The 8,395-nt window shown below is 39.5% G+C and overlaps 1 protein-coding gene across 1 annotated transcript in view; it reads right to left on the bottom strand.

Annotated features, from left to right (window-relative positions):
• Window positions 1–8,395, bottom strand: part of FIGF (c-fos induced growth factor (vascular endothelial growth factor D)) — a 33,150-nt gene that overhangs the window by 23,751 nt on the left and 1,004 nt on the right. The gene's annotated exons all lie outside the window — the stretch shown is intronic.

Here is an 8,395-nt window from a genome sequence, read left to right as displayed (position 1 = left end):
GAAAAAAAAAAAAAAAAAAAAAAAAAAAAAAAAAAAAAAAATTCATAGAACTGCACACCAAAAGGGACAAAAGTCCATTTCACTGCATTAATTTAAAAAATAAAATAAAATAAGCTGGCTTTGAATCAAGGCTCTGCTCCTTTTTAGCTATTTGACTGAGAGTAAGTCATCGAACTTCCTTAAGACTTGGTTTCTTCATTTTGAAAATGGCAATGTTAAAAATGCTCACCTCATAGAGCTGACCAGGAGATTGTAAGAGGCCATATGTGGCAAAGGGTCAGGCATAGAATAGGCACATAGTAAATGCTCGTTTCCTTTCTTTCCTTTCTCAAGCGTGGGACATCCGGTCCTATATGTGGGAGTTCAGAGGTCTGTGTTTTATGGCCCTTGTTATCCCTTAGTAGCCAGAGAGGTAAGCTTGGAAAGGGCAAGATGCAATAACTCCAAGCGTAGTAAATCAAAATTTAAAATAAAAACAGAAAACAACTTTCCAGGGTAAATTGGGGAGAAAGTATTTCTTTTTCCTTTTTAAAAAAACATTTCTAGGAGGTGTTTTCACATGAAAGGCTAATTTTAAAGTATCTGCTCAGGTTTTACATATGTCTTTACAGAATGCTCACTTGCTAATAATTACTGCTGTGGCTATGGCTGCTGTGGCTGCTTAGGTGGAGTCTGCTGAGGGCCTAATCCTGTTTCTCTCAAATCCAGAATCCTGGCTATTTGGGGGTAGAGTGGGGTTGTCCTTCATTTCAGGGGCCTCATGCTACTGGTGGCTATGGTGGCTCTTTTATTTGTGCAGTTCTATATTTAAAATCATGTATGAGAAATCTAGGATGTTTAATTAGACTGAGGAAGGAACTACACACGCAGAAAAAGCGTGTGTGAGTGCATGGCTGCCTGGGCATTTTAAGGAGGTTCTAAGGGGCTAAGATGCCTGGGACCTCCACATCCTTCAATTTGATGAAGATCGTTGGCGGCTTTCTCCCTAGCCAAGTCATCTAGCACCTGGGGACATGTCTATGCCCCCCTTTACATGTGTGAATCTGTGCTCTACTTAAATGCCTCTGTTCCCACTTGACACAACTGTACTTAGGAAATGTGGGGGCAGATGGTTGTGGATTGAGCTTGAGTGGTAAGACAGCCCCAGATCCTCTGAAAGTATGGTCTAAATAATCCCAAGAGCATAGAGATATGTTGCAGTCTCTCTGACACTGATATCAAAGATCAAGGACCCGATGTCTAAGGAAACCATCCAAAGCCTTTATGGTGATTAAGTTATTGTTATAACCAATTTCATTCCCACCCCTTACCCTCCAAGGGAGGTGTATATTTCCCAGCTCTACAGATGTTGGGTCATGTGAACTGCTTTAACCAATGTGACAATACAAGACAAAGATGCAAACAGCGGCTTGGTTGCACGGTTTTCCCACATTCTTGCCAGCACAGCAAGCACACGCTCCTGCTGCCAGCCCACTGATCCAAGGAGGATGAGAGACATGTGAAGCAGACCCATACCCAACCTGTGGCTTGAGCCTGGATCCCATGACTAACACGGACTCACAGAAGTGAGAGTAAATTATTGAGGTTTTAAGCCACTAAAATTTGGACTGGTTTGTTACATGGCATTATTGTGGCAATAGTTAACTGCTACAGACTCATTTCACCCAAAGCGTGGCATAATCCATTTGATGGGAAGAAGATCGTCATGCAAAAGTTTATCATCCTTTCTGCAAGGCAGCCCTTCTGTGCCACTGGTAGTCAGCCCAGCACGCCCCCTTTCACATTTCTTCCTAAAGATCTAGTGGTCCCACATCAACATCCACTGATCTTCTCCTCTTCCTTACCAACAACCTCTTCACTTAGATGCCCGATGACCCGCCATCTTGCTGCGACAATGTAGTTCTAAACCAAGCACACCATTGCAAAGATTGCTTTTACTTTTCATCTCATTCTGTTCTTTTTGTAGAGTCTCTTATTTAGGATGCATTCAGGGTATTAATTCAATCAAAATTATACTTTTTCTAACTCTCTCCATAATGGAACAGTAAGCAACAGCAAAAATTTGCCATAGGGATATTCAACACATGTCATTTTCTCTCTCCAGAAACAATTTTAACCAAACCTAGATTTTAAGAAAGCAATACTTATCTCCAACCTGTGAGTGTTAGTTATTCAGTAATACTCAGTAAACGTCAAAAAGGGGCTCATAAAATTTACATTATTACTTAAAGTTTCAGGTATTAAAATTATCCTTCCCACAGGACAAATTGAACTCCCTGGATGTTGGTTAGACATGCAAATAACTGAGACATCTTTATTTTATAAAAGCATCATTTCCACTCAAGTGCCTGACACATGGTAGACATTCCACAAATGTTTATTCAACTGAATGCAAGACTTTCTTTTCCCAGGGAGAAGGGACCTCCTGAGCAACAGAAATAAACCTGAGTGTGTCTTCCTTCAGAACGCTTTACACCAGTGACTAACCGTGGTTGTTTCTCATATCCATTAAAGTTGTTCTGTGGAAACCTGATTTTCTAAGAAAATCTGAGATTTTATTCCATGCACTAAAGGAAGCACAATGAAAATTAGTGAATTTTTTCTTTCTACTCTGTCTCCTCCTACCCTTCCAAGCTATCTCGATACAATTCATTCTTCAGCATTGCTGTAAGATTGGGAATGTTTTCAACATTCTACAGGCAAAGGTATGTTCAGAGGCATTTAGAAGTGACCAAAATTGTGTATGATAGTAATTATTAATACTGTTCATCAAGTATTTCCAGCTTTCTACCTTCTAAACACCTGGTAGAACTGCACTTCTTGGCCCTTGTGGCCAGATGTGCCAGTGGGTCAAGGGGCTGTGAACAGAAGTGATGTGTGTCACTTCTGGGCCAGAGCACTTAACTGCCAGAGTGAGGCACTCCAGGGCTCTCCGTCGCTCTGTCATAGCGAGCCATAACATTCAAGATGTGAATGCTCAGCTAGTTTCATCCCAATGTTGAGTTGACCCCGGATGGACCAGGACAGTCATATGGTACAAGCAATGAGGAAACCTCTGTTGCTTATGAGCCACCAAGATTTGGGGGTATTTGTTGTTGTAGCATACCTTGGCCTAGCCTGACTGATGAAGTATCTGACCAGAGTACTTTGCTATAATTTACCACAGCTTCACAAACCACCTGGCATAAGATGAAAACATAGGTAGGACTTCTCAGGATCTCAGGGATGAAGGAAAGCAGCAAGGTGTCCAAGTTTTGTCCAGAGCCACTGTGTGGCCAGATACTGTTTTGCCCATTTCTCCTTCTGTGACCAATAGGCTGGAATAATGGGCTGGTGACTTCCTTCTATAACTCTGGCTCATAGACGTGAATACCTTATATGATGGCTTGTGGCTAGAAGGACACTGGAGGACTCTACCCAAGTCCTATCCCATGCTCACAGGAAAATAGCACAGGGTATATACACTGCCTTAGGAAAAAAAATGCTTTAGAATTAAAAAAAAATCATAAAATCGGACAAGCCATGATGAGAGTAGATGTTGAAGACTATTCACATCTTGGCTATCTCAAAATCCTAAAAGCCTAGTCCATTGGTCAGTCAACAAATACTGTTTTTAGTATCCACTCTGTTACAGGTTTTGCACTGGGGGATTAGGACACTGCAGTAAACAAGACAATGAAAAGTTCCTCTTCTCAGAAAGCTTTCATTCTAGTGAAGGGTGACAAAGCAATAATACACAAGCAAATAAAAAGCGTCAGGTACGGATACATCCCATGAAGAAGATAACAAAGTGTAATGATACGTAACACAGATGGCAAACTTTGACCCACTGCCCAAATTTAGCCTGCAGTCTGTTTGTATGCCCTGTGAGCCAAGAATGATTGTTTACATTTGTAAATATTTGAAACAAATTAAAAGAAGATTTCACAATGCACGAAAATGACAGGAAATTCAAATTGCAGTGTCCATAAAGTTTTATTGGAACCCAGCCACACCCTATGTGATCTGCCCTGGCTACTTCTTCAACCTCATCAACTGCACTTCTGGACTCCCCCTGCCTCCAGTCACACTGGCCCCCTGGCTAACACCCAAACACCTAAGCCAATTCCTGCACCCACCACGGCCACTGCACTGACAGTTGCCCCTTCTTCCCTCACCTCCTTCAGGTCTCTGCACATACGTAATCGAATCAGAGAGGTCTCCCCAACCCATCACTTTGCATCCTCTCCCCCTACTTAATTTTCTTCATGGCAAATATCACCCCTGACATCTTACAGATTTTCATATTGCCCACCTCTACCCACCACACTTGGAATACAAGTTCCAAGAGAGTTGAAACACCGTCTTATTTCCTGCTGCATTCCCAGCCCCAATATCAATGTCTCGATATAGTAGGTGCTCAATAAATGCCTGCTGAAAAATAAATGAATGACTAGTTGAGTATTGGAAAGTTTTGATAAGAGACAAGGGAGATTCTTTACAAACAAGGACACCACAACCAGCCAAGGCTTTCATGATGCAGGGGGGCCTCAGGGTGTGTTTGCTTTATAATGCCCCAGTATCTTGGTAGGGAGTGTAAAAACTAGTGGCCAGGGAGGGAGTGGACTCACTACCACAGAAGCAACCTAAGAAGAAATGTTTCATCTCATCTCATCCCAATCACATTCCCAATTATATATAGTTTCCACCCTCTCTGTTCATCTCACATGGTAGGAAAAAGTTGGACCAAGAAATGTGCTCAGAAACATGTTTACTGTCATTTGTGTCCCCATTTCTCTAGCACCTCTATTCAATTGTGGTTATAATAAATGTGTCTGGGACTTCCAGATCTTATGACTTCAAGTTCTACATGGAATCATCTATGTGTACACATACTCTTATTCTCATTCCGGAAATTGTCTTTGTAAGGGGTTTATAGTAAAGGTTTAGCCGCTGGACTAAATTAAGGTTTTTAAATTAAAAAAATAAGTCATACAAGGAAGTACTATATTCAAGATGTAAGACACAGAGGGCTCTGTTGTATCCTGGGTACCAATAATGTGCCATAGTGATATAAAAGCTCCAACTACCAGTTATAATGACTAACTAGGTTAGAACAGATCTGTGTATAGAAGCAGACAATTTAAAACATTTAACAACAAGTTCATAAATGAAGAAAAAAAACCAGTGGAATATATTTCAGGTGTCTTGTGTCAAGGACTGTGTCTGATAGAAAAGTGGACAAGAGCTTGTTGGGCCATTTGACTAGGAATAGTCAGCGGACTTTCCCGTATGTGACTTTGGAAGCAGAAATAGGGCAGGGAGTAGAAGCAGGTCTGCTTCATTTAATATGGAAGGTGCACCTCAGTCCTTGTTATTCTGTTCACCTTAGAGACAATTTCAGGCAAAGGCAGGTGACACAAAGGTGATGAAGTTTTGTGAGCCATGTGGCTTCTCATAAAAGTTAGAGGTATCCCACATTCCTATGGATCTTGGACTTACTCATTCTTAATGCAGAATTTGAATGACTCCCTCACCCAGCAATATCTTCCACCAGTGAAGTTAGGAAAGGGGGTGGATTTAAAAGGTAGTATGGAGGGAAGACAAAGAAGAAAGAAACAAATTTTGTCAGAAGAGTTGTAAAAGCCTACAATGACCTGGAATTATTTCTTTATCACTATATTGATGTCTTCATCAGTGACATGGAAAAGATTTATGGAGGCTGACTTCCCCTAGCGTTTTAAGGAGACCCTAAAATTCCTGGAGACAATAATTTTTTACTAAGTAAACCAGAAATAGTGCTGGCCACAAGGCCAATGTGAATGGCAGGACAATGAGGTTGCAGGTACTTATTCACCAAATGTCCAGAGTGTCTATGATATTGTACTCAGGGCTGTCATATACAGATGTAAGTCTATGTGGATGGAGATCCCTAGAGTTGTGCAGTGCATACCCTGTGCAACTGTATATGACTGCCCCAACTGTATAAACAAGCTGGTGAAAGTAGAAATAAATCCCACATCTAAGCAGTAATCTGATTATATTAACGAGCCAAGAATAGGCACTGGGTTAACCCTATTTCTAGAAGAAAACATGTTCTTCTTAGATCGAGAAACTTAACAGCTAAACAGTATATACAACGGATTCAAGTTGGGATTTTCAAACACATTTCCATGTACCATTGAACCCAAACAGCTATCCTTGCAAGCACAAGTGGAAGACTCATGAAATTAGGATGCCTTACACTCAAATGGCATTCAACACAATTGTCTAGGATACTAGCAGCTGTTTGCATGGTTGCTGCAGTAAAAAATTGTTCACAGACTCATAGAACTACAGTAGAGGAAATGCTAGTCTAAGGTGAAAAACAGACAGTGTTCAAAGCTAGAAGGAGAGGACTGAGCTGGAAGTGGGGGTGCAACAGAGGGACAGAATTGGCACCATCATCCATTCCGGAAAAGAGGTAAGAAGAGGGGAGGGTGGGAGAAGAACATGCTCATGCACCTAGCACTGAGGAAGACCATGACACTTCTCATAAGAAATGAAACATTTTTATCTCAAAAAGCAAAACCTAGTATTCAAATACCAGTTTCCCAAACCATTACCATCCTAAATATACTTTCATACTAAATTTTCATTCAACAAGAAGATCATTAATGTTAAGAAACATATTTCTTCTTAGTGTTTTCTCTTAAGAAAAATTTGGGGAGAAAAAACTATACCGATGTGATATACCCCATTCTCCCTCACCATCCAGTCACATCTATGCCAAAAATTCCATTTAACTTTAGGCAACTCTTTTTTTCATATCAGAAATAATTTAATTGAGCTGGGGGTTGAGTGGATATAAGCTCAGTATATGTAGTTTCACTTTTTAAAGGAAATTCTGATATATAAGAAAAAATTGCTAATAGTACTAGGAAGCATGTAAGGCTGCATCTTGCTTGTTAAGGACATGCTTTCTGTCACATGCAAGTTTAGCTGCTTTCCTCCATTGCCCGATTAAGCAAATTTATATTTTAACAGTAAATTCAAAACATTTAAAACTTCACTGTGTCTGGGACACCTAAAGAATTCTTGCTGTTTCTGCTCTTTAAAAGAGCTGAATGACCTAAACAATATTACTTATTTTCAGTAATTCAGAGTCTACTCACTCTCTTCTTTTTAAATTCAAATAATTTTTATTAATTGTGTATTATATACAGTCTCCTCTCTTATATCATCAAATAAATTGATGTCTTAAAAGTAAAATGGAAACATTTTAAAACTCGATGAGCCCAGCACATCTAAAAGATTCCTGAGTTTTGCGGACTTAAAGAAAAAGCTGGACAGCTTGCAAAGGCTGACATGCTTCAAACAAGTCAGACTTTTTTTCTCCTCTTACCTATGCTCAAAATTGGATTCCCTTTTACGTACAATCTGACATTAAGATCCAACATCGTGGTACAGTAAAAGCAGTAAATGGAGCTGTGATTTCTCCTGCGTGCACTTGGAATTTGAAGAGTTAGAAAGATGTAGACTGCTAGACAAGGTGACTACCCCTAACACAGTGTTGTTCAAGCTTTTTTTTTTTTTCTTATCAACCCCCACCCTCCTCACCAACAATCCCAACCAGGAGCCTTTTAAGACATTTTCCCCTATAAAACTTTAATACAGATATACAATATATCTGTTTCTGTACTGTATGTATATCTGTGCTTTATATTTCAAAAAAGACTTTTTCGCACCTCCCCCGCTTAAACCAAATTTCCCCTGCTGGGGGCGATATCAGCCCTGTTGAGAATGCATATCCTAAAATAACAGCTACGAAAACTCAAGCCCACATTTAACTGTCTATTCACAGCCAGAAATTCCTAAATCAATAATGATTTAGCACCACTTCAGTCAAAACAATTACATCTGAATCATTTTCAAAATAAAAAGCTTAAAAATATATAGCCTATGAAATACATAAAATTAGGAGAAATACTGTTCTAGCAGTCAATAACATCCCAGTTAATTTTTTTTTGTATTACTCTCAATTTGTGGGCTCTACTTTTTGCTTACTCATAGAACCAAAGATTTGATTACTGTTCAATTTCACATGCATTTCAAGAAGCAAAAAGCCAATACAACCTCAAGAAAACATTTTTCTGGATGGTGGCAATTGGTAATTTGTAAAACCAGATAGAAAACATCCACAGAAAGCACTGTAATTTTCAATCTAGAGAAGAGATAAACTAACCTTTGCTACTTATGAATGACCTGAAATAAATGGCCCACAAAGTTATCTGTGTCATAAAAACAAATCAGTGCCTCATCAAGGAAACCGCTGTGCCATTGACATAAACAATTTAGGAGAAACTTCTCCATCTGAAAAGATTACAGAATATTCATGTTCTGTTACAACTCAAAAAAAAAAAAAAAAAAACCCAAA

Source organism: Galeopterus variegatus, unplaced genomic scaffold (assembly GCF_000696425.1).
Source record: "Galeopterus variegatus unplaced genomic scaffold, G_variegatus-3.0.2 Scaffold4926, whole genome shotgun sequence".
NCBI classification, from domain to species: domain Eukaryota; kingdom Metazoa; phylum Chordata; class Mammalia; order Dermoptera; family Cynocephalidae; genus Galeopterus; species Galeopterus variegatus.
The sequence above is the reverse complement of the archived record's forward strand: the minus strand, read 5'-3'. Positions and strand labels throughout refer to the sequence as shown.